The 27,646-nt window shown below is 38.0% G+C and overlaps 1 protein-coding gene and 1 pseudogene across 1 annotated transcript in view; both read left to right on the top strand.

The window, feature by feature from the left end:
• The window catches only part of LOC134739828 (zinc finger protein 283-like), a 90,022-nt gene that overhangs the window by 20,676 nt on the left and 41,700 nt on the right, over positions 1–27,646 (top strand). The window lies entirely within an intron of this gene.
• Positions 20,550–21,529, top strand: LOC134739827 (zinc finger protein 32-like; annotated as a pseudogene).

Here is a 27,646-nt window from a genome sequence, read left to right as displayed (position 1 = left end):
TATCAAAGTAGAAAAAATCTATATCTTGATGATATTTAATTGGACCGTCAGATAGCCTTTCAAGCCAGCATTCTTTCAGATTCTTTATGGGTGTGGTTGGTATTTAAGTTTGCTAACGTACCATCGAGCAATTCTTACTGATGGGTTATGAATTTCATCCTTTAATTTTCCATTCTTAATTTAGCATACTATAAAGCAGTGACAATTCTAAACCTTTAAAATGAGTTTTTGTTGCTACTCACTTTGGTTGCTTGGGATAAAAATATATAGTATTATATAATCTCTTTCTTCAGAGAAATGAAAGCCTTTTCAGACATTATTAATTTTCAGAACTTTCCTGTAAGGTAGTTGAAAGATATTTACCACTATTCTTATTGAATGAACGGAAAAACATTTGTACAATCTGAGAACCAATCTCTTTAAGATGAATTAATAAGTCAGTAGGCATAAGGGAATAAGGGAGAACAGAATTTATGTTTTTTAACTTTTAATTTTTAAGACAGGATCTCGCTTTGTGGCCCAGGCTGGAGTGCAGTGAGTTGAGTATAATGGCTATTCACAGGTATGATCATGGTTCACTGTGGCCTCAACCTCATGGGCTCAAGTGATCCTCCTGCTTCAGCCTCCTGAGCAGTGGGACTACAGGCACAACTTGCAATTGGCTAGAAATTCCATGTGTTGACTTTTGGGATCTGGTGTTTTCCTTTGAAAACTTGCCTTGTTGATTTTAGTTATGTGGCAAATTGGCATGATTTGTCCTTCATTAAATCATAATATATGATAATTTAGGTAGCCATCTGAATTCTGTTGGATTTTCTTTTTTCTAGCGCTCTTTCTCAATGATGGAAGGAAGGTAATAGGCAGTACTGCTTATGATTAAGAGCCGTTGTTTTGGAAACAGGCTCTGGCTGAAAATTTGATTCTGCAACTTATTAACAGTATGATTTTAGGAAGCATACTTAATCAGCCTAATCTGTAAAAAAAAAAAAAAGATATGCATTCACATCATATAATATCTGTATCATCGTTTTTATGTAGATAAAACCAAACATTGGCTATAATGTACCTACAGTACAGTGCCTAACACATTGAAAATGCCCAGTAAATATCAATTTGTATTATACAGAGAAGGTAGAAAATTTTTTCTGTTATTGTTTTATAGATTATAATTTCCTCCAGCAATAGAATTTAAATGTTAAATTATTTAAGTATGTGTTTTACTGTTACTTTCGGATTTAAAGAAATTTTTCTCTGTTTCTCTTTTTTTTTTTTTTTTTTTTTTAAGACGAAGTCTCACTCTGTCACCCAGGCTGGAGTGCGGTGGCGCGATCTCGGCTCACTGAAAGCTCTGCCTCCCGGGTTCACGACATTCTCCTGCCTCAGCCTCCCGAGTAGCTGGGACTACAGGTGCCCACCACCACGCCTGACTAATTTTTTGTATTTTTAGTAGAGACACGGTTTCACCATGTTGGTCAGGCTGGTCTCCATCTCCTGACCTCGTGATCCACCCGCCTCGGCCTCCCAAAGCGCTGGGATTACAGGCATAAGCCACCGCGCCCGGCCTGTTTCTCTTTTTCATTAGTGCAGATCTGGAGGGTTTCATCTGTGTGAAAAAAACCTTTGGGCTCCTATTACTATATTCAAAGAATCTAAGCTTTGGTGTTGGAAAAAGTGTTTGTTTTTTCATTAACATAACATAATTAATTTTTTTTTTTTTTTTTTTTTTTTTGAGACGGAGTCTCGCTCTGTCACCCAGGCTGGAGTGCAGTGGCGCGAACTCGGCTCACTGCAACCTCCGCCTCCCAGGTTCATGCCATTCTCCTGCCTCAGCCTCCCGAGTAGCCGGGACTACAGGCACCCGCCACCACGCCTGGCTAATTTTTTTTGTATTTTTTTTTAGTAGAGAAGGGGTTTCACCGTGTTAGCCAGGATGGTCTCCATCTCCTGATCTCGTGATCCGCCTCCCTTGGCCTCCCAAAGTGCTGATATTACAGGCATGAGCCACCGTGCCAGGCCAACATAATTAATATTTTAACAACTTAGTATCTGTGATAAAGTCTCACTCTGTCACCCAGGCTGTAGTGCAGTGGCATGAAAATGGCTCACTGCAGCCTCGACCTCCTGAGCTCAAGCAATCCTCTGCTTCAGCCTCCCAAGTGGCTGAAACTACAGGTGCACGCCACTGCTGATTTTTAAATTTTTTGTAGAAATGGGGTCTCACTCTGCTGCCCAGGCTGGTCTTAAACTCCTGAGCTCAAGAGATCCTCCCACCTTGGCATCCCAAAGAGCTAGGATTACAGGCGTGAGCCACTGTGCTCAGCCAGTATCCACATTTTAGAATGATGTATTCTAACTGCTGCTTGATAGGCCTCAACTAAAAAATAAAATTATGATTTAAATAAAATGTGTTGCAACTTCAAGTATTTTAAATATTGAAGTCAAACAGAAAGCTCTAGTCTAAGTGACTAAAATTGATATGTCATCTTGAATACCCATATTTGAGGAGTTTTTTTGTTTTGTTTTATGTTGCATGCAAAATACAATCCTGTTCCCCAAAATACATCAATATTCTACTTATAATAATATATTTAACCAAAAAGCAGAACCAATTTACACCTTCCACTGACTGTTGACTACAAACTCAGTACATATTTGTTGAGTTGATTTAATATCATGCCTTTGTAAATGAATACCCTTATTTTATGGATACTAGTCTTTAGTGCCCTGTTCAAATCATTATATGGATTCCAGCGAGACACTTCACTGATTTGTTTCTTTAAAATACATCTTATTTATCTTGTAAATAATTTAGATTTGATTGGTGGTTGGGTGTGTGGGAGTGTGACTATCAGGAGGCGACCTCTTTGGGGACATAACATTGAAGCTGAGATCTGAAAATTGAGAAGGAATTAATTAGCCCAAGAAGGAGGAAAAGAGCAATTCAGGCAGAGAAAATAGCATGCGCAATGACTCCAGTGCAGGAAAAGCTTGGCATATTCAAGGATATGGATGAAGGCCAGGAGTGTTGGAGTCCTTGACCAGGCTAACTCGTGAACCTGGCTGGTCAATGAAAAGCTATTTGCCTGTGCTTTGAAAAGCCAGGATTTGGCTTATGTGCAGTTCTGCTTGGCTTCCAAGTATACAACCCTTCCCCTGCCAATTTGCATAGGCCCAATTTCACAACATTGGACTCAGGAATTTCTGCTCTTAAGAGATTTCTTGTTGGAATCTGAGTGGCACATGAGCCACAGCAGAATAACTTTGTCTCCCTAGTAAAAACTTCCACTACTGCTACAATTTCTATTTAGCAGTGTAAGAATTTGAGCACAGAATAAAAAGTAACCGGAAGAACTATGAAGATGCCATTGATCCTGGTCTAGGCTTCCTTTCTTTTGCATAGAGAAGGACAAAATAATTTCCCTTCAGGACAGCAGCTGAGCTTTAGAGGCAATCGATGTTAAATTCAGTTTTTTGATGTCTTCTAAAATATTGACAACCAACCAGCCACAGCCTTAAACAGTGGCACAAATGATCTAGGGTCTGAGCATATGCGTGAAATCCAATGCTGAACAGTGGAAGTCATACATATTCCCAGTGGGAAGTTAGAACTCTATTATAGAACATTCATCTCCTTCATGATAAAGAAATGCAACTCCAGCCGGGTGCGGTGGCTCATGCCTGTAATCCCAGCACTTTGGGAGACCGAGGCAGGCGGATCACGAGGTCAGGAAATCGAGACCATCCTGGCTAACACGGTGAAACCCCGTCTCTACGAAAAGTACAAAAAATTAGCCGGGTGCAGTGGTGGGCACCTATAGTCCCAGCTACTCAGGAGACTGAGGCAGGAGAATGGTGTGAACCCGGGAGACGGAGGTTGCAGTGAGCCGAGATCGGGCCACTGCACTCCACCCTGGGCAATAGAGTGAGACTCCGTCTCAAAAAAAAAAAAAAAAAAAAAATGCAACTCCAAACCAAAACCCAAGGACTTTCAAAGGAGTTAGTCATAGATCATAGAATAAGAATTCCAGAAAAAGCTCTAAGATAATGAAATCAAATCCTCTCATTTTATAGATAGGCAGTCCCAAACAGGTTAAACGACTCTATCTATGGATGGAGATTAAATGACTTGTCTAGTGTCACACAGCTAGTCAGAGGTTAGCTGGGCTCAGAACCAAGTAACCTAACTTCCAATTCAGTGCCTTTTCCATTAAGCCTTACTGGCCCCTAAATAACCAAATTTTTATACCAATATCAAAAAGAAAAAAATTATTGAAAACAAAATGATTCATAAGATTGTATCTAATCTGGAATACTTCATAAAAAACTGCTCATTTTGAATACCTGAAATGCAATTTATAGACACAGGTGTCAGTTTTTAAATTGTGAAAATACTGGCCACAATGCACTGACCGATATAAGTATTTTCTCATAAAATAGAGAAATATGTATATTCTGTGACCATACCTATTTTTTTCTTACTCTCTTTTGCCCTCTGCCCCCACCCTGTTCACCCTATGTATCTTTCAACTCATTAATTTTCTCCTTCCTTATAGAGGGAATCAAATTCTGGCATAGTTTATCCTATGGTAGATGTTAATCTCTTCATCTCTTCCCTTTTTTTTTTTTAGACGTAGTCTCGCTCTGTCGCCCAGGCTGGACTGCAGTGGGGCGATCTCGTCTCACTGCAAGCTCCACCTCCCGGGTTCATGCCATTCTCCTGCCTCAGCCTCCCGAGTAGCTGGGACTACAGGCGCCCGCCACCACGCCCGGCTGATTTTTTTATTTTTAGTAGAGACGGGGTTTCACCGCGTTAGCCAGGATGATCTCGATCTCCTGACCTCGTGATCCGCCCGTCTCGGCCTCCCAAAGTGCTGGGATTACAGGCGTGAACCACTGAGCCCGGCCGCCATTAGATAAGTTTAGCAAACAAATATAAATTTGAGATCAAGGAGGGAAATTGAAACTGGAGAGCTTTGTTTTATTTTACAATCCATCTTTAGTCAGATTTATTCATATGGTGTGGCCATTATATGTGCAGTTTAAAGGAAGGGAAGGCATCATTCACTTCCTAATTGAATTTGATGGGAAGATCTGCCCGTTTGTCTCCATCTACCTGGAAGATATGTCTTGGGCACAGTAGATCAGTTGAGGGAATTTGCTTCAAAGTTAACTTTGACTCTGAATTTCTTCATTCTGTTTCTTCTGTCCAGGGCAGATTGTTTGAAAGAAGTAAAACAAACACACCAGGAAAATGCTCATGAATATAATATTAATTATATTTTATAATATGGCATGGAAAATTTAGACTTCAGATAAATGCAAATCTTTACACATCTCAGTGTCTTCAGCATATTTTATGCAAATAGTCGTTAAGAATACAAATTCTAATTTCAAATGAAGAAAATTCATGACATGCATCTTGGGTTGCGGTTTAATCACTGTATACCCAGGAAGATATCGACAGTTGTCCCATGGAAGCTATTAAAGTTGCTGTCCAAGGTTAAATGAAATTGCAGTTTATCAGAGCAGCATTGAGAAAATAAGGGAATCTGTTCATGGCTCTTGATTAATGCCAAGCGTGATCAACACAAGGGGGTTCATTAAGCTATACATCATGTGGGTAATTTAACATGTCATTGTGCCTGCTGTCTGCTTTGACTGTGCACAGCCTGGAGTTTCAAAGTTGTATCTCTTATGCCACTAAGTTCTACACAGAAGCATCCCTCTTACTCCTTTTGCTATACATTTTCCATTATGTAGACCTACTTTTTTTCAGACACATTAGGCATTTCGTATAAATTATTTAATGTTTGGGGGCAAAAAATGTTTCTTGACTTTTTAGTGGGTTTTCCCCACACTATATAAAATAAAACTTACCAGAAAACTCTTCCTCTTTTGAATTATTCTTTCCCCTAATTTTTTATATATATGTATATATATATGTCTTAAAAATCTGATGTGACATGGAAAAAATATCAAAATTCTTAACTCAATCCATGTTAATTTGTAATACTCTTAGTTATTAATACTCTTATTAAACTATAACTTTCACAGTACATATTTGCAAGAAATGTTTTCTCATCATTCTCTCTTCAGTGGTTTTCTCATTACTATCTGCTTATATAGTATCCATTTTTAAAGTGGATAAGGTTTGGGCAAATATTAACTGCAAAACTGAGACTTGAAGTAGATTGTTCATAATTTTATCATGTATTGGAATGCCATTTAAAAAAATTGTTATTGCAAACATTTCCATGTCATTTGGAAAAATATACCAGACATAATAAATGATGAAATGCTTGGTGTTTCTGCTTCAGAAATTTATTTTTCTATTACCTTGATTTTTCTGGACATAATCAAGCCTTTATCTAAAAACATAAGAGCTATGATTTTGACTTCTAGTTTTATTTAATTTTTTTATTAATTCATTTCACAAAACTAAATTTGCTAATATTATTACTATTGAATACAATTTGACAACTTATTAAGAAAATAAAATATTTCCATGTACAAAACTAAAGAGCTATAATTTATCATTTCGTGTTATTTATTTATTTGTTATCTAATACATGGAATTCGATATAATCATGCTTTATCACTGTCACTTAAAAGTAAGCTCTCCTAGTCACAGAAGATTTATGAGATGCAATGAACTAGAGGCCAAGATCTCAGCCATAAAGTCAGTGGTTGTTGCAAGGGAGGACATGACAAGAAAAATACGACCACATTGCATGCAATCTTAAAATAAAAATTTTGGCTGCAGGAATCTAGTGAGTAGGTTCCATGTTGTACTTGTTTTAGATTCTTGTGAGTACACATGCCAATCAGTAATCTGGCCAGAGCTCTAAAACTTCCTTAAATGTCCTACTATGACAACTGTATATTGTTGACCATGGCTTGGAATTTTCCAATATTTGGATTTATGTGTCTAATGTCCTATGACATTGGAAGCATTAAGGGTTCTTTTAAAAATGAACTCCCATATGATATTGTAATGTTTTTAAGAACAACAACAACAAAAAACCCAGGGTAATATTTTATAGAATCGAAATACACATGAAAGAAACGACCATCACTGATGTACAAAATACTGAGCTATGTTTATTGAGAGTGATAACCTGGTTGACATCTACCATTCTTGGGAGGAGGTTAGAATGCCATTTAAGAGCTGATGATGCCAGGTGCCAGCTTTTAGAGTACACCTGAATAATGGAATGATATTTTAATTTCGGTCTTTTTGTTTTGTGGATTGTGAATGTGCTATCTCAAGACTCTCAAAATAAATTGTTTAATGATTTAAACTGGGTGTTTAAAATGTATTTTAATTAGGTCCAAGATCAAATTAAAATGATGTCTAGTGAATAACAAACATTTTCGAAAGTGATACAACATAAAGTGTTTTCTTTGCTGGTATGTAAAGTAGGAAGGATGCATTTTACTTGTCAGCTTTCTGTTATAACTCCCAACCATTTATTCTAATTATATGATGGGTCTCCCCTGAAAAATACTGCAAAGATTATTCACTTGGTCAAGGTCCTCTCCTTGAATACTTTTTTAAAAAAGGTACTATATTGCTTTCTGCCGCCATTAATTACTAAGGGTTTATTTACAAGACAATAATTAATTATTCCTCTGGGAAACTCAAGAGTCAACATGAATCAAAGCAGGCTTGGTAAGGAACATAGAAGTCTCACATAATTAAGCAGGGCACTGGAGACCAATTGTTTATAGAATGATTTTGCTGCAGCTAATTGACACTAATTATTTAATCTGATTTTCTTCTTCCTAGTTATTCTACAGTCACTGCTTTCTGCTAGTGATGCACAGGAAAGGTGCTCTGTGCTTTCATTCAGTGTGGCCAGCCTTCCCTATAGAAAATCGATATTGATAATTGACATTTCCCAACATGTTACAGAGTGTTATAGAAAACAAACCACAGAAGACATCAACAAATTATCAATAGTAAAAATACATATCAGGCAATAACTTGTATCTTAAACTTTTTTTTTTGAGAAGGAATCTCGCAGTCACCCAGGCTGGAATGCAGTGGCATGATCTTAGCTCACTGCAACTTCGAACTCCTGGGCTCAGGCAATCCTCCCACCTCAGCCTCCCAAGTAGCTGGGATTACAGGCACAAGCCACCGTGCCTGGCAGTAAATTGTATTGATAGTCATCATCTCCAGTTTTCACTCTGAATTAAGTTTAATTCATTTTAAAAATGTGTATGAATGAATGTGTGAAATGCGTAAAGATGCAATGAACTCAGAGTTTCCATATTATTTTTTATGCATGAGATGAGGTAAGGACTGTAGCATGGTTAAAAAGAAAAATGCAAGTTTATGCCGCTGCCTAAGTAAAAAGAAATATTCCGATGAAGCATATAGTAAAACTTAGGGGAAAAAAATCACATGCAATCATGCTACTCTCCATACAGGATCTATGGTGATGGTTAAACAAAAAGTTGAGAAATATGCTCATTAATTAAAAAGCATGCAGTCTGAATTATATTTTATGGTACCAAGTGTCTCTGTGGTTTCTGCTTGTGAACTGCTCCCTCCTCTGAATATATCTGTTCTGTGACAACATTCACAGTTGAGATAATTGAAGATGGGTATTAATTTATTGGTGTGCTGTTTTGATTTATTGACTTTTTAACCCTCCATCATATTCAAGCTAGCTATGCAAGATTCGGGCTCTAAGTAAACTTCTAACTAAAACATTAGGAGAAATGGAATCTATGCACCCTTTGTAGTACTGCGAAGAATAATAGGTTTACCTTTTTGTCCCTGTCATCAACCTCACTCTTTCTGTGAACACACTCCTCTCCTTGGTGATGTCCTAAATTAGCTTGTATTAGTAGTCTCTTTTCTCAATTGCTCTCTCCTCTTTCTTTTCTTTCTCTGCCATTAACAGTTATTTTTATAATTTATTCCTCAATCTCTCATTCTCTATTTTTTGCAGGGACAGATAACTAAGGGGTCAATTGGTTGATTTTTATGTATTCATTTCTCTACATTATTGCCAGTTCTAGATTTTATTAACATTTTGTTCACCCTAGAGTGCCCCAAAGAACTTAGTGTAGTGAGATGATTTAGACATGAAAAGAAGTATTTCAGAATATTGTAAGAAATACAAATGGCAAATTGCAGAGTTCAGAGTGGAAGGACATTCACCCAGCCTGAGAGGTGGAAGAGATCAGTTAAAGCATCCTAGAAAGTTGAGGAGTAGTTAGTCTCCTCTGCTTGCATCAGAGTATTTAATGTCCATGATTAAAATCCATCCCCACGCTAAGTAGCTAAATAAGCTAAAGAGATGTAGGTGGTTCTCTTTTAGAGACACTGCAAGATGTAATAATTGCCCTAATTTTATACCAGCCATTGTTCTAAATGCTTTACATGCTTACATAAATTAATCTTACAATCTCATGAAGACAAAATGTTGTGTATTTGCTTATTGATCCCCATTTTACACATGAGGAAGCTGAGGCACCAAGATGAAATAACCTGTCCAAGAGCACATAACTGTTTAATAGTGAAACTGGGATTCAAGCTCAGGTGGTCTGGCCCAAAAGCTGGTTTCTTAAACCTGGTATCTGAAAGAGACTTGGTGATATTTTTATTCCAATATCTTTGATCATTATAGTTCTAAAGTCCGGCTTCTTATTAGAATCACTTGGCGGAATTTTAAAAATAAAACGTGATCTCTGGGGAAATGCCTGGGGCCTTGCATGGGTACTTTCTTTTTTATTATTATTATTATTATACTTTAAGTTTTAGGGTACATGTGCACAATGTGCAGGTTAGTTACATATGTATACATGTGCCATGCCGGTGTGCTGCACCCATTAACTCGTCATTTAGCATTAGGTATATCTCCTAATGCTATCCCTTCCCCCTCCCCCCACCCCACAACAGTCCCCAGAGTATAAGGTTTCCCTTCCTGTCCATGTGTTCTCATTGTTCAATTCACATCTATGAGTGAGAACATGCGGTGTTTGGTTTTTTTGTCCTTGTGATAGTTTACTGAGAATGATGATTTCCAGTTTCATCCATGTCCCTACAAAGGACATGAACTCATCATTTTTTATGGCTGCATAGTATTCCATGGTGTATATGTGCCACATTTTCTTAATCCAGTCTATCATCGTTGGACATTTGGGTTGGTTCCAAGTCTTTGCTATTGTGAATAGTGCTGCAATGAGCATATGTGTGCATGTGTCTTTATAGCAGCATGATTTATAGTCCTTTGGGTATATACCCAGTAATGGGATGGCTAGGTCAAATGGTATTTCTAGTTCTAGATCCCTGAGGAATCGCCACACTGACTTCCACAAGGGTTGAACTAGTTTACAGTCCTACCAACAGTGTAAAAGTGTTCCTATTTCTCCACATCCTCTCCAGCACCTGTTGTTTCCTGACTTTTTAATGATTGCCATTCTAACTGGTGTGAGATGGTATCTCATTGTGGTTTTGATTTGCATTTCTCTGATGGCCATTGATGATGAGCATTTTTTCATGTGTCTTTTGGCTGTATAAATGTCTTCTTTTGAGAAGTGTCTGTTCATATCCTTTGCCCACTTTTTGATGGGGTTGTTGTTTTTTCTTGTAAATTTGTTGGAGTTCATTGTAGATTCTGGATATTAGCCCTTTGTCAGATGAGTAGGTTGCGAAAATTTTCTGCCATTTTGTAGGTTGCCTGTTCACTCTGATGGTAGTTTCTTTTGCTGTGCAGAAACTCTTTAGTTTAATTAGATCCCGTTTGTCAATTTTGGCTTTTGTTGCCATTGCTTTTGGTGTTTTAGACATGAAGTCCTTGCAGGCATGGGTACTTTCAAAGGCGCTCCTGGTGATTTTGAAGTGCAGTCAAGGCTGCTAAGGCTTGCTCTAATGCCTGAAATAGGAGGTCCCCTCTACCTGGCTCCTCTCCATACCCTTCACTCATAGTTTCTAAAGGTTGTAAAAGCAGGTCAACAATACTGCCAAAAGCAGTTTCTCTGGTGCTGATTCCCCGTGTTACCCTTAGTAAGCCAAACTTTGCACATTCCAGGTCTTAATATTTGTGAATAGATCAAAACTGGCATGAATGTTGTCCTGGGACCAACCCAGGTTGGAGTCTTCCTGGATGACTAGTCCAGTTTACCATTGGTGGAATTTTATTTTATCTATTCATTTTTTTTGAGACAGGATCTCACTCTGTCATCTTTACTGGAGTGCAGTGATGCAATCTCAGCTCATTGCAACCTCTGCCTCTTGGGTTCAAGCAATTCTCATGCCTTCGCCTCCCGAGGTAGCTGGGATTACAGGCGTGTGCCACCACACCTGGCTAATTTTTGTAATTTTAGTAGAGATGGGGTTTTGCCATGTTGGCCAGGCTGGTCTCGAACTCCCAGCCTCAAGTGATCCACCCGCTTTGGCCTCCCAAAGTGCTGGGATTACAAGCGTGAGCGATTGCGCCCTGCCTCATGGGTATAATTTTAACAACCTGATGTCCTGGGATCCGTGGGCCTTTCTCCTTTCAAACTCCACCATTCTCCAGTGCATCCCAACCTTTTAATGTGCAAAAGTACTTTGCCAGCCTTTGGAGAAATCTTGGAATAATAAGACCTTTCTAGGCAGATAAATTTAAGCATAATCTAATAACTTGATTTATTAATTGTAAAGGGCTTTTTAAAAAACAAAACCACAAACCATTATCATGCCTAATACAATTTTTAAAATTCTTTATTAATATGATTATCAAATTGTATAAAAAGTCTTAGAGTTGGCTTATTAGAATCAGGATCCAAATAAGGTTTATGCATTGCATTTGGTCCATGTGGCTCTGATGTTTCTTTTGATATATATCAGCCCCCTCCCTCTTATCATGCTATTTATTTGTTGAAGAAACTATGGGGCTATTTCTCCTATAGAATTACCCATGTTTTATATTTGGCTGCTTATAATCCCCTGACATTTAGCATATTCTCTATTCTCTGTATTTTCTGTAACTTGCCAATAAGATCTAGGCCGTTGATTACTATGGATTTTGATTTTTTGCAAGCATTCTTTGTAGGTGTGTGTATTTTCTACTGTATCACAGCAGGAGGTACATAATGCCTGGCTATCCTGCTTTTAGTGAATAAGATTTATCAGTGAGTTCAAGTATTTCCAGTCTGAAACCTCCATTATAAAGTTCCCCATCAACCTTTTACCTGATGGCTTCAGCTGCCATTGGATAGTTGCAAGGTCAATTATTTCATCAGGGATTATAAAATGGTTATATTCTAATTCAGTCATTCCTTCTGCACTTATTAGCTAGATTTCTTTTATAAAGGAGAGCTTTTACTCATCAACTATTTAATTGATCTGAATCAGTTTGTTAAGAAAATATTTAAAATGGTGGATTTTTTGCCTACCAATTTTCAGAGTAATGAATTTGATGTTCTAGTAACTTTTAAAGATAACTCAAATTCTTTTGGTAGCATTTTAACAGCTTTCAGTGCATTGTAGCTATTATTGTTTTCCATACTGACATTGGCCCATTTTCAGCTGGGAGACCCTTTTCAGGTTGACTGCTATGTACTTTTGATATAACTCTAGTAGACTTTGATAGTATCCTTGCTTTCAGATATCATAGGCACATTCTGTGTAATACCAGTCCTGGAATCAGCCCTTGTTCCTTTTTATTGGGAAGTGGTATTTAAAGATCACAATCTGGGCCTTAGGGGTGCTTACTGCTACTGGTTGTACGTCATTGCTTCTAATCTTTTTAATAGGCAGATATGATATGTTTTTAAGAAAGAGAGAAATACATTACAAATGTTTATTATTTTCAATCCAAATATAAAATTGCAGTTTTTAAACTGATTTTTAAAAAAATGTATGATTGTATTTCTTTTCTTGTAACAGAAAATGTTTCCTAATAACATTGACATAACCCGTAATCACTTATTTGCTTTATTCTTTTTTCTCTCTCCTTCCATATGTATATGTGTATATATATATATATATATATATATAAATACATACATATAATATTTCTACTAGCAGCTCTTAGTAAGGAGCTCTTAAAATGAATGCAGTAAGGAGCTCGTAAACTGAATGCAGTTTAATATTTTATTATGGTTCCTTTTGTTTTTTTGATATATATTACTAGAACTGTATCATCATTTACTTCACTTTAAAGTCATTTGAAATAATTAACATGACTATGTTATCATAATAATGTATAGCTAGATTCATTTGTTTCACTATGTTTTCAATTTTAAATGACTCCCTTTTAAAAAAATTTATTTTAAATTATGTAAAAAACTTACATACTTCCCAAGTCAAAACCATAAAAATAATTTAGAGAGCTCTAACTTCCACCTTAGTTCTCTTCTTTTCTTTCTATTCTCATGTAGGTAACCATTTTTATTAGTTTCTTGGGTTATCCTTCCACAGTTTCTTTAGCAAGCACAAATACACATACATATACGTGCACACACACACACACCCTACCAAGTGCATGAATATCTTTTCCTCTTCTTACATAAAGGTAGTCAGTAATACATATACTCTTCTGCCCCTTGTTTATTTCACCTAATGATATACCCTGGGAGCTCCCTCCACCACAGAGTTTAGAAGCCTTCCTTGTCACTTTTCATAGCCACAAAGCACTGCACGGTATGGGTGGCCACAATAGGCTGCTATGTTTCCTTCTCGTTCTTTGCAATTCCAACATGATCTTTTAAGTTCAGTTATTTTAGTCTCAGAAGAATCCTACCTACTATTTCCTATCCAAACTTCTCCACACCACACACACATAACGTTTCAGCATATGGCAGCGCTTGGAGTAGGCATTTAATAAATTTCGAGTAAGTGGAATACATGCAGCAATGAAGTTTCCTTCATTTCACTCACAGAGAATCCCTGAAGTTAAGACTCACACTTTTTCTTCCTTGAGCAGCCCCTGATTTTTCAGCCTTGATGATCTTACAATACTCATATCTTTACCTGCTCTTAATCTGGCTTCATTCTGAATCTAGTTTCTCTCTGAGCACCCTTCCCCACCAGGATTACCCATGTGATCCCACTCCACCCCACCAGATGCCTGGATGACAACAGATTTCAGGATACAGAGATATTTCTTCTTTTTCCTTTTTTCTCCCTTAACCTAGTGATTTATGATGATATAATTGTTAGAGATATTTCTAATCTGAACTTTCTTTTACTTCTTCAGAATTGCCTCTCTCAGGAACTAATTTCTTCTCAGTTATAGCATGGGACTATCTAAAAAAAAAACCCTATATTTTGTTATTTAATTATACTCTACTTTATTCCAGAGAAGATTCTAGACACTTAACTGTGACTACATTATAGTTCTTTAGTGGCCAGCCAAAATATTGGAGGAGGGTTTTAAATTATGGGCACATAACTCATGCATATACAACTGGTAAACCTACCAGAAGCGTTTTTATATTGAAACAATTGTTGAAGTACTGTAGGTATGTCATTACTTAATTTAAAAATTGTATTCAATAGTATAAACAATCACATGTGTGACTTCTGAAATTTTATATTTCTCTAATTTAAGGCATGTAATTCCTAAGGCTAAGGAGAAGCTCCTGCAGGCTGTCTTTGTCTTATCATAATTAGTCATCCACTTAAGTTTCGGAATTTGATTTATCTCGGAAGACTAAACTTTAAATTCTTCAGTGGACTTTTAAAAGGCACTTTTGAGAGTAATTTAAATTTATTTATTTATTTGTTTTTAAAAAGCTGCTTTGTGGTGGACACATAGATGTTTAAGTTGAAGATACATTTATTTTCCTGTAAGGGAATTAAGAAAACGCCCATGGCTGGGTGCAGTGGCTCACGCCTGTAATCCCAGCACTTTGGTAGGCTGAGGTGGGTGGATTGCTTGAGGCCAGGAGTTCAAGACCAGCATGGCCAACATGGCAAAACCCATCTCTACTGAAAATACAAAAATTTGTCGGCGTGGTGGCGCATACCTGTAATCCCAGCTACTTGGGAGGCTGAGGCAGAAGAATCACTTGAACCCAGAAGGCAGAGGCTGCAGTCAGTTGAGATGATGCCACTGCACTCTAGCCTGGGTGATAGAGCAAGACTCCATTTCCAAAAAAAAAAAAAAGGAAGAAAAAAAACACCAATGTGAGAATAATTACTCACATTTTCTCCCTCCTAAGATTTTTATTATAAATATAAATGTAATAAATGTTCAGATTATAAAATGTAGATCATACATGAAGTAAAAAGAAAATATCCCTCTAAACAACTGTGATAAACAGTATTAATATTTTTATGTATTTCTTTCTAGGATTTTTCTAAATATAAAATATAAATTTATATAATTCAAAATATGATTGAAATTGTATTATATATAGTTTTTTATATTTTATTTTTCTTTACTTGTCATTATGCTTAAACATTTTTTAAACCATATCATTAAAAATTTCTTTACAGAAGTTGTAAAATTTCTGTAATCATCCTTCTATTGTCTCACAACTATAATATTTTCCACGTTTAAAGGTATAAATCACTGTTCACATTTTGAAAAATTTTCTCAGACTCTATTCTAAGAAGAGAAATTACTAGGCAGCAATTGGCTCAGTGTTTTATCTGTCACCCTCATGCTTACAAAGATGGTCAAGTAAATCAGGAAATATAGGAGATACAACTTTTGCCTTAATTTCAATCTTGACGCATAGGCTGCCTGTCAAGAACAGTTGATGTCAGGCCGGGTGCGGTGGCTCACATCTGTATCTCAAAACTTTGGGAGGCTGAGAGGGGCGGATGACTTAAGGTCAGGAATTCCAGACCAGCTTGGCCAACATGATGAAACTCCATCTCTACTAAAAATACAAAAAAATGCTGGATGACAACAGATTTGTCGTGGTGGTACATGCCTGTATTCCCAGCTACTTGGGAGGCTGAGGCACGAGAACTGCTTGAACCTGGAGGGTGGAGGTTGCAGTGAGCTGAGATTGCACCACTGCACCCCAGCCTGCGTGATAGAGTGAGACTCTGTCTCAAAAAAAAAAAAAAAAAAAAAAGAACAGTTGATGTCAGGATGTCAGTTAATAAGAGCATTCCCTCAGCACAAGCAGTTTTGTGTCCTGGCTGGTCTCAGATGTCTCAGCGTGGTGTAGTGCTAGGACAATGGGTAAAAGACAGAATTCTAGTTCTAGTCTTGGCTTGTTCATTATCTACTTGCATGATCTCAGCAACTCTAACATCTCTGCTCCTTGGTTGCCAGGCCTATAAAATGAAGGAAGTGCATTATATTTACTAAGATTCTTTTTTTTTTGGTAAAGACAGGGTTTCATCATGTTGCCCAGGCTTGTCTCAAACTCCTAGGCTCAAATGATCCACCTGCCTTGGACTCCCAAAATGTTAAGATTATAGGCATGAGCCACCACATCCGGCCTAAGATTCCTTGTAGTCCCCAAATCCTCTGATTTTATGTTTAGGAGTTTAAGGTGACCCATGCAGTTTCAAAGTCTATTGCTTAAAGATGTGGCTGATTGGATTCCTGCCGTCAGCATTCCATGAAAGCCATGCTTTATTTGTAAATAAGGTGAGCACAGTTTTACTTATTCTAGGTGAGTGCTGAGATTACAGATGCGAGCCACTGCACCCAGACTGACATCAGCTGTTCTTGACAGGCAGCCTATGTGTCATGATTGAAATTAAGGCAAAAGTTATATCTCTTATATTTCCTGATTTACTTGACCATCTTTGTAAGCATGAGGGTGACATGATAGTCCTAGCTGTTCTAGTTCATACAGCTTATATTGAGGAAGTACCACGTTACCTGGAAGACTTGTCTGGCAGCTGCCTTTCATTCTCTGGCAAGCTCTTTCAGTTCTATACATTACAGTCTTCAAGAGAAGTTCTAGAGACAATTATCTGGAAGCTTTTGCTTGCTGATAATCTAACCCTTCCATCTGCTATACAAGGAGATATGCAAATCATGCAATGTTAGTTCTCCACTAATGCCCACTCATCAACCATTTGTCACCCATCCAAGAGACAAAGACAAATTTATATTAAGAAGTTCAAAAGGGCCAGGTGCTGTGGCTCATGCTTGTAATCCCAACACTTTGGGAAGCGGAAGAAGGAGGAGGATTGCTTGAGCCCAGGAGTTCGAGACCAGCCTGGGCAACATAGTGAGAACTTGTCTTTACAAAAAAAACCCAAAAACCAAAAAACAAAAGTAAACATTAGCTGTGCATGGTGGTGTGCACCTGTAGTCCCAGATACTTGGGAGACTGAGGTGGGAGGATTGCTTGAGCCTGGGAGATGGAGGCTGTGGTGAACCGTGATCATACCACTGCACTCCAGCCTGGGCAACAGAGGGAGACCCTACCCTATCTTGAAAAGAGAAAAAAGAAAAAAGTGGTGAACCGTGATCATACCACTGCACTCCAGCCTGGGCAACAGAGGGAGACCCTACCCTATCTTGAAAAGAGAAAAAAGAAAAAAGAAAAGAAGTTCAAAATGTCTTTTCGAGCACAAGATACAGGAATGTATTATTAATTTTCCATTGATCTTCAGCCTAAAGTAAAGGTTTACAGAGCAGCAATTGTAGCCAATCTATCATGTGACTATAACATGGGGGAACTGCCAAAATCTCATGTGACATCAAGAGGAGTATTCACAGGGCTATCCACACTCACCCTCAAATGGAAAGAGATGGCCACTCACAGAAAGATCTCAGAGAAAAGTTTGTTATATTGCAGTGGTTCTAAAATTTTAGCATGCACCAGAACCACCTGTTAAAACACAGATTGCAAGCCGGATCACTTGAGCCCAGGAGTTCAAGATCAGGCTGGGCAATATGGCAAAACCCCATCTTTACCAAAAAAATATAAAAATTAACTGGGCATAATAGCACATGCTTGTAGTCCCAGCTATGGGTGGCAAGCTGAGGCAGGAGGATCGCTTGAGCCTGGGAGGCAAAGGTTGCAGTGAGCCAAGATTGCACTACTGCACTCCAGCCTGGGCAACAGTGAGACCCTGTCCCAAAACACAAATACACACACACACACACACACACACAGAGAGTGAGAGAGAGAGAGATTGCGGAGCTCCCTATCCCCAGAGTTTTTTGTGTCAGTAGATCTAAGCTTGGCCAGAAGAATTTGCATTTCTATCAAGTTCCCAGATGATGCAGGGATGACAATAGATATTCTAGAGAGACTAACCCAGGGACAGTCAAAGTAGTGAAACCAAGAGTGTGGATGCTAGAGCATAATAATTGAAGGTAGTCCTTGCAGAATTTGGCTGTCAGAGATGAAGTAGCTAAGCCTAAGAAACCACCTGGATAAGAGGCTAAACCAACAACAGCAACAAGCTCTTTACAGAATAACAATCTACAGGTCAGTGATACATTAAACTAGTCAAATATCAGATCATATCAATTGACACCTCTCTTAGCTAGTAATGTTATCTCTGGTTTTCTCTTACCATATAAATAATAGTGATAGATTACTAATAGAGTGGAATATTGTTGAATATTGTCTCACAGGAACCATCTCTTTTTCTTGCATTTTTTCCAGATAAGGTTTTTTTTTTCCACATTTAAATGATCTGCATCTTGAAGTATCTGCCATTTATAAAGGGAGTTCAATATACCACAGCACCCAGGAATATGAGTGGGAGGAACACTATTTCATAGTTACTTTGTCCTGGAGGCACTCCCTCTTGTCCAAGTTTCAGCCAGGGAATCAATGGGGGAGCAAACCAAGATCAATTTTAATTGATTGTTCTGGTTTTTAAATAATTTGCATTCTTCCCTAATACTTGACAGAATGACCACAGTACTTGAGTTTTGTACCCTGTAATTTTAACTCTAATTCTTAAAGCATTTTACTGTACAGCAACTTTTGCATCTACAAACAGCATACTGCTCTCATGGTTTGTCAGAGGAAATAGGGCAGCAGAATAAAGGGGGAAATGTGACAAAAACGTGCTTTTATTTGTGTACTTACACACACACACACACACACACACACACACACAGACTCTAGCTGCCATGGTTCCCATTGCTGGTATTAAAATGTTGTGTAGGGAATAAAATTTTGCAAATATTAAATTGATGCATTTTAATTTCTTCTTAAATCATGTTTGCAGACATCTGCCTCCAAAATTATGTCATAAGGTTAGTTGCCCCAAAGCAGGAGAGAGCAGCATTGGGAATGGTCTTTAAAATCAGGTTTGGATGCTAGAGTACACTGGTAATCGCTTTACCAAATGGTTAGCAAATGTGGCAGATGGCATTGGTTGTCTACCCAACAGTGATTCTCTGCTTCTAATCTTGCTAACAGAATCCAGACTGTGGGGCATTCATTGTGCCCAGCCTTTTGAGTGTCTAAGTAATTCAAATGACTAAAAAATACTTATAGAGACTATATAAATTAGTGGTTCTCCATTTTTATGGTATATTACATTCAACTGAGGAGCTTAAAAATACTGAAATCAGGGATCTACTCCCATAAATTCTGATTTAATTAATCTAGAGTGAGACAAGGCATTGATACTTGTAAAAGCTCAGAAGTAGCTATGGATGAGAATCATTGGTTTTAATTCTTGAAATCATCACATTTTAAAACAAATTGGTCTATTCTCAGTTCTCTCTTTACTTCCAGTTATGAGAATGTATAAAGACAAAATAATGAAAAATATGGCTACGACATTGGAAAACTGCCAACATCTCATTTAATACCAAGAGCAGTATTTACAGGGCCAACTACACGGCATTAATGAAACTAAATTTCCTTTGTACCTCTGAGTCATAGTCTGAGAAAACATGTGGACTGCCTAAATAATATCCACTTTTGAGTCCTGTCATTGGTAAGATATTTTCCATACACACTCATTAAACATTTATAACATTACAAAAATGTGGAATTAGTATCCATCCCCATTTTATAGATGAGAATATTGAGGCATGACAGGAATATAGTTAGTGGAATCAACCCAGATTTCTTGGGCTCCAGAGTTCATAATCTTTCCACTCTACTGTTACTGCTTTTCAAAAGCTGTCTCTTTTCACCCCCTTCCCAATATCAGATCCTCTGCTTATATAGGGCAAAGCCAGCATTGGAATTTGGCATTTCTGTCTAATACTTCAGCTCCTAAATTTTAGATTCAATATAGTCATGAGCCAGTTCTATTGGATTACTTTTTGGGACCAAGACTGTGTCTTCCAGTCCAAGTCCTCAAGGCCAAACCCTTAAGCTCCTGGGAGCATTCCAGTGCCTCCAATCCTAGAGGAATGACAGCAATTACCATGAGCTTCTTGGTGTTCATTTTTAGAAACTGTTTTTCTCTTCTGGAAATATTTGTCTTGAATCATCAAGAATTAAATTCATCAGAGCGCCGGGGCAAGGTGGGGCTGCGCCATCAGGCCGCTGTCCCGGGCCCTCCATGTGGCTGCCTTATGCCAGCGGCTGCCACAGAAATGAGCAGGCCTGGCCGACCTGGGCCCCAAGGGATGCCAGCTGCGAGCGGAGAGGTCGGCGGTCCGCAGAGCAGGATCCCGTGGACCGGAGAGCAGGGTGCTCAGGAACAGCCCATGGAAGAATCATATGAAGAGGTGGTGACTGAGGTCGTAAGCAGGAGTGGACATGTTTGGATTTCCAACAGCTACCCTGCTGGACTGTCATGGAAGATGTGCCCAGAGTGTAGCGTTCTTCAATGTGATGACTGAAGCCCACCACAAATATGACCACTCTGAGGCTACAGGATCCTCAAGCTGGGATATCCAAAATTCTGGATACAAGCTGGAACAAAAATCCCCAGATCTGAAGACACTACAGGAAGATTCACCTGGAGTGAGACAAAGGGTCTATAAGTGCCAGGAGTGTGGAAGATCCTTCTGGCAAAAAGGTAGTCTAACGTTACATGAGAGAATCCACACTGGTCAAAAGCCTTTTGAGTGCACCCACGGTGGAAAAAGCTTCAGGGCCAAAGGCAATCTTGTTACACATCAGCGGATACACACGGGAGAGAAGCCTTATCAGTGCAAGGAGTGTGGGAAAAGCTTCAGCCAATGAGGTAGTCTCACTGTCCACAAGAGACTCCATGCTGGACAGAAACCCTATGAATGTGCTGTTTGTCAGAGAAGCTTCAGGAATCAGAGTAACCTTGGTGTTCACAGGAGAGTTCACAGTGGTGAGAAGCCCTATAGATGTGATCAGTGTGGAACAGCCTTCAGTCAGAAAGGGAGCTTAATTGTTCACATCAGAGTCCATACAGGCCTGAAGCCCTATGCCTGTACCTAGTGCAGGAACAGTTTCCACACCAGGGGGAATTGTATTCTGCATGGCAAAATCCACACAGGAGAGACACCCTATCTGTGCGGCCAATGTGGAAAAAGCTTTACCCAGAGAGGGAGTCTGGCCGTGCACCAGCGAAGCTGCTCACAGAGGCTCACCCTTTGACTACTCTCTTGAAGAGAAGTTCTCTTTATGAATTAAGAGTACAAAATCCTCTGAGTTGAAGCAAACTATCCAGTTCTATGGAATGAATGCAGAATCTTTCAGAAAGACCGTCATCAGGTAGGGCAAACTGACTTTTCTCCTTTCCCCCAAAAGAGTATGAAAAATAAATGTCTTGTTTATTATCATAGAAAAAAAGAATTAAATTAATCAGTACATTGTGTCTCAGTCACTTTGGGATGTAAATGATCAGAATTGGCCATCATATCCAGCAGGCTGACTGGATAAAAATCAGATTTTTTTTTTTTTTTTTTTTTTTTTTGAGACGGGGTTTCACTCTTGTTGCCCATGCTAGAGTGCAATGGCACAACCTCGGCTCACTGCAACCTCTGCCTCCTGAGTTCAAGCAATTCTCCTGCCTCAGCCTCCTGAGTAGCTGGGATTACAGGCACGTGCCACCACGCCCAGCTAATTTTGTATTTTTAGTAGAAACGGGGTTTCTCCATGCTGCTCAGGCTGGTGTCGAACTCCTGACCTCAGGTGATCCACCCACCTCGGCCTCCCAAAGTGCTGGGATTATAGGCGTGAGCCACTGCGCCTGGCCCAGATTTCAATTTTAACAAAACATTTCTTGTAATGCATTTTAACTGTTAATGCACCTTATAAGAGGGACTATGATGTTCCAGAACAAAATTTAGTTTCACATCTGAATTTTCTCTTTTGGCCTACTAGTGACTGAAAATGTCCTAGACAATTTGTTATTGTTAGTATTTTGCTTAGCTGTCAACAAAATCTTCTTTACCTATAATCAGTGGATATTTCTTGGGGAAAAAAATCTCAAGCCAATATTAACTGACTTGATTTATTTTGTTTCTGATATTTCTCTTACTTTATTCATTTTTCAGTTCATTGCATCTAAGCTGTTGAATTCTATTAGGAAGGGCCATTTTCCAAATGACCAAAGCAATTGTAAAAAATATTACTGTTAAGTTTCTGAATAATATAGTACCTCAATTCATGTTCATTTGCACTCACTGAACATGCTGGGTTTTTTTGGGTAAATATGACAGAGGTATATTGATCTCTTAAGTGCTTAATCAAACTCTGTTAATACTGCTAGCCATAAACTACCTGTCAGAATGGCATGGCTTGGAAATGTTTGCATGTATGAGTCAAACTTAAATAAAATAATTTATCACAAGACTACTTTTCTGGACTTATTGGGAATGCATACTAGATTTTTTTTTTGCATGGTGTTATTAACCTACATGTTGGCTTTGTCTAATTCTATGTAAAGTATGCTGATTTATTAGAATGCTCACTCTACAGTAAACTGATAATTGGATGCTCTTGAGAGAATGAGTTTCATTGATCTAGTCAATGACCACAGATATTACTGAAGTAAACCTCTTAACAGTGTTGGGGCGTATTTTGGCCATGATCAATGTTTCTGAATCTTCCCTTGTATTTTTTTTTTTTTTGTTTTGTTTTATTTGGCACTATCTGCATTGATTTAAATCTGCAACAAATTTAATGTGCTAAATTCATCTTGACACAAAGTTTCATTAGTTTTCTGGAGATGCGAACTTTTCTTTGTTTATTATAGATTAAAAATCTTCCCTGACAGTCTTTGAAAATAATCTATTTATACTTATGTCAATATGCATCAGTGGTTGACAATAAGTAAAGTGAAAAATTAAAGACATTGCCCTTAAAATAATTGAATTACATTTCTTTTCTTTTTGTTTTTAAAGCCATTGCAAGGATCTACCTTGGTGCCCTCTAAAGAAATTCTGAATTTTCTGAGAACAAGAGGTCTAGCCCAATATGTGGAAGTCTTTTCTGTATGTCTCTGAGTAGAAAGTGAGAATTGATATGCCAAGGGATGAGTAATAAGCCTCATCTTGATGCAGAGTCCCCAAGAACCAACTTTTACTGAGGAGAATGCAGGCAACTTTATACCCCATTTGACAACATTAAACCCAAAAGAAGAAAATCAGACACTGGTTCTAAACTATGTGCAGATTGCTTATCAATCCTCTGACATATACATAGTGAAAAGATGTAAAATATACAGTTTAATGACATTTTGTTAGAATTAAAGACAAAGAGGGAAAAACCCCACAGTGTGAATATGTATGCCATACTTTCTGGTTAGAGTAGAAGCTACTTGAGAATGTTTGATTTTTTTTGTTCCCCATTTTAATGTTTAGGAAGCTAAAATTTTCTCTAGGTATAAAGAAAATAAGGGTCACCATGTTTATTTGATTGATTTTCTTTGAAAAAATAGTATAAAAAGTTATACATGCATATGGTAATAAGTTTAAAAGGTAGCAAAAGGGATTTGAGGCAAAAAGTAATCCTCCTCCCTCCTAGAAGTATTAGGTAATAGGCTACCTAAGATCTTCCTGAAGACAACCAGCTACCTGTTTCTTGCATATCCTGCCCTAGACACGTTCAATGCATTCACAAATACATATACGTATGTAAATATGTGTGTATGTGTATATATATATATTACGCACCTGCATTCAACACATACACATACACAAATGATAGCATGTTGCACAGTGTCTTCTACTTTGATGTTTTTCATTTAATAATGCTTTTTGAAGAGTTTTTTTAATATCATTGCATGCAGAGTTGTTCCATGCCTTTTCTTTTTTTTTGAGATGGAGTTTCACTCTTGTTGCCTAGGCTGGAGTGCAATGGTGCGATCTCGGCTTGCCACAACCTCTGTCTCCCAGGTTCAAGCGATTCTCCTGCCTCAGCCTCCCGAGTAGCTGGGATTACAAGCATATGCCACCACGCCCAGCTAATTTTGTATTTTTAGTAGAGACGGGGTTTCTCCATGTTGTTCAGGCTGGACTCGAACCCCCCTGACCTCAGGTGATCCACCCACTTGGCCTCCCAAAGTTCTGAGATTACAGGCATGAGCCACCATGCTTGGCCTGTTCCATGCTTTTAAAAAACTACATAATATTTTATCAATGTAGCATAATCTATTTAAGCAGTCCTCCATTGATGGACATTGAGGTCATTTCCAATTCCTTGCTATATTGAATAATATTTTAATGAATATCATTTTACATAGATTATTTCTTACATATGCAAGTATATCTTTAGGATATACACATACGTGGAATTGTTGGGTTTAAGAATACGTTTAATTAAAATTTTGATAAGCTTTGCCAGTGTGATATTTGGGCATTTAACAATCAGTGTGGCACAGACTCCAATCCATCAGAATGGATGTTGGCTGTAGACAGCTGGAAGTATTAGGTAATAGGCTACCTAAGATCTTCCTGAAGACAGCCAGCTACCTGTTTCTTGCATATCCTGCCACAGACACGTTCAATGCATTCACAAATATATATACGTATGTATATATCATGTCAAATGAGAATATTGTCAAACTGCTCTTCAAAGATGTAATTGATTGTCCTCCTTTAAATAAGTTATGAGGACAGGTACTATAGTTTTCCATTACTATTCCTATTTATAGAATTAGCTAACTCTCGATGGTTTTTAAATAATCGTTATTACCAATAAAATGTTACCTGAGACCACTGGTGAATTGTAGTCATAGAGGTGCTATATTTAGACTGCATGTTAAGTATATTGAATATGTTATGTTATTCATTACAAAGAAAAATTAAATATTGTCTATCAACATTAACATCACGTAGAGCTCCTTCCTGATGTAGCTGAAAAAGTGACCAAACAGGGGGCTTATCTGCCTCTTCTTTTGGAAGGTAAACTTCATGGGGGCAGGAACTTGTTTTGTTCTTTTTCCCCACAATAATATCTTCAACATCTAGAAAAATGTCTGGTAATGGTAACTAAATATTTCCTTGCTGAATACATATATAAATATTGAACTGAAATATAGAGTCTTCCCTACCAGGAAAAGGAAAAATTGTAAATATTCATATAGTCACACTTACTTTTCTTGTTACATCTATTTTCTGTTTCCTGACATTTGGAGATTGGCCACTTGTTTATTATTATTATTATTAGAGATGCAGGTCTTGGTCTGTTACACAGGTTGGCGTGCAGCGACACAATCACGGCTCTCTGCAGCCTCAGTCACCTGGGCTCAGGCAATCCTCCTGCCTCAGCCTCTCAAATAGCTGGGGCTACAGGCATGTACCACCATGCCTGGCTAATTTTTAAAGTTTTTTTTTGCAGAGATGGAGTCTCATGATGTTGCCCAGGCTGGTCTTGAACACCTGGGCTCAAAAAATTCTCCCACCTTGGTTTTCCAAAGTGTTGGGATTACAGGTGTGAGCCACTGTCCCCAGTCATGGAGACTGGCCACTTATTAAAGAGGTATCCTGAAGTCAAAATTGTTAAAGCCTATATTTCACTAGGAAGAAATCCTTGAGGAAGAGTGTCTATGTTTGAATATTCTTAAGCCATGGTTATTGCTGAAATTTGTACATTTTATAATATGGTAATTGTATTTAGCTAGCTGATGTCTTTTGTTTTGGAGGGCTGGGGTGTAGATACTTGTGAATGTAGAATTTAGCACCTGAAGCAGTAATTATGTGTACTTAGAAATTACAGGGTAGGAACTGGAAATTGGAATGAAAAAGGCAGGTTATAGAAAATAATATGCAATATACAGATTCATATGTTAAGTACTGTGGGGACACATAGCAAAAAATGCTTGTGATACCTTAAAACAAAGTTGCTAACTTTCTTAATTCTCTCCTGCCTCCCTGCCACCTCCAATTCATGAGAAACAGTGAGGCAAAGTCATGGAACAAGATGATGATTCCAAAACACCACAATATCAACACTGAATTCAATGCAGTCTCATAAATTGAGACTGTCTGGGAAATGCTTGGTGTAGGAATATGGTTTCACATCTAATGCAAAGTCTTCACAACAAACTGCATTATTTGGACTGTTTTTTAAACTTTTCTCCCATGGAAATATAATACTATATTGTAAACACAGGAAGTTGAGATGACTGAAAAAACAACACAGAATTTCAGATAAACAAGGACTAGCTAAATGTGGTAGGTGAGACTATATAGGAACCTTAAAAGAGTATGAATGCCTTTTTTTTTTTTTTTTTTTTTTTTTATGGAGTCTTGCTCTGTCCCCCAGGCTGGAGTGCAGTGGCATGATCTCAGCTAACTGCAACCTCCACCTCCTGGGTTCAAGTAATTCTCCTGCCTCAGCCTCCCAAGTAGCTGGGATTACAGGTGACCGCCACCACTCCTGGCTAATTTTTATATTTTTAGTAGAGATGGGGTTTCACCATGTTGGCCAGGCTGGTCTCGAACTCCTGGCCTCAAGTGATCTGCCTACCTTGGCCTCCCAAAGTGCTGGGATTACGAGTTGTGAGCCACCACACCCGGCCTTGAATGCTACATAATTTTTAGGAAAGGCTCTCACTGTAAGCTTCATGAAGAGTGGGTTTCTTTGGTTCACCATTAATTCCTGCACCTAGCACCCTGCACACAGTAGGTACTAACCAAATATTTGTTGAATGAATTCATGAATGAAAAGGAAGAATGTTCTTTGTCAGGCTAACATAGGAGAATCTCAGCAAAAGCAACAAGTGGTCATCATTTGTTAAAATGTTGAACTTCATAAAGGGAAGGGATAAAGTGTGAGTTATTAAATAATGCCCGTGATATCCAGCCCGTATTCCATTAAGCCCCAGGCTAAAGGGTGAACAGTTAATTTCATAGCTGTACTAAATAGTTATATCGCATATCAGTCAAGGTGATATATGCCTCTAAATCCCTCGGAAAGCACCCAAGGGCAGAGGCCAGAAATCATTATAAGCTTGACTAGGAAAACCACTAATAAAGTGGGTCATGGAACTTTTTTTTTAATGCCAATAAAATAATGTAATAATGGGATTGTGTCTTTCCTCGTTTCCTTTGAAAATGCTTTTAGTATTAGGATCTTTTCAATCAAAGGATTTAGGAATATTCTAACAATGAAAGTTTCTGTGTTTTACATTCAGTACTTATTAAAGTGTATACCTTCTGAGTTGTATTATCAGATTAAAATCTCTATGAATCAAAAAGGAGAGAGAGGGGAGTTTATTGGGCTTTGTAAAGATATTTACATTAGAAAGACTGACAATTACTAAGGTTTTATTTGAGGGTAGTAAATGGGAAGATTTTCTGTGTGAAAATTGAATGTAGATAATAATAATGGAAGAAAGTTTAATAGATAAGGCTTTAGAATTTTA

The sequence above is a fragment of the Pongo pygmaeus genome, chromosome 6, assembly GCF_028885625.2.
Source record: "Pongo pygmaeus isolate AG05252 chromosome 6, NHGRI_mPonPyg2-v2.0_pri, whole genome shotgun sequence".
Taxonomy (NCBI): domain Eukaryota; kingdom Metazoa; phylum Chordata; class Mammalia; order Primates; family Hominidae; genus Pongo; species Pongo pygmaeus.
The sequence above is the reverse complement of the archived record's forward strand: the minus strand, read 5'-3'. Positions and strand labels throughout refer to the sequence as shown.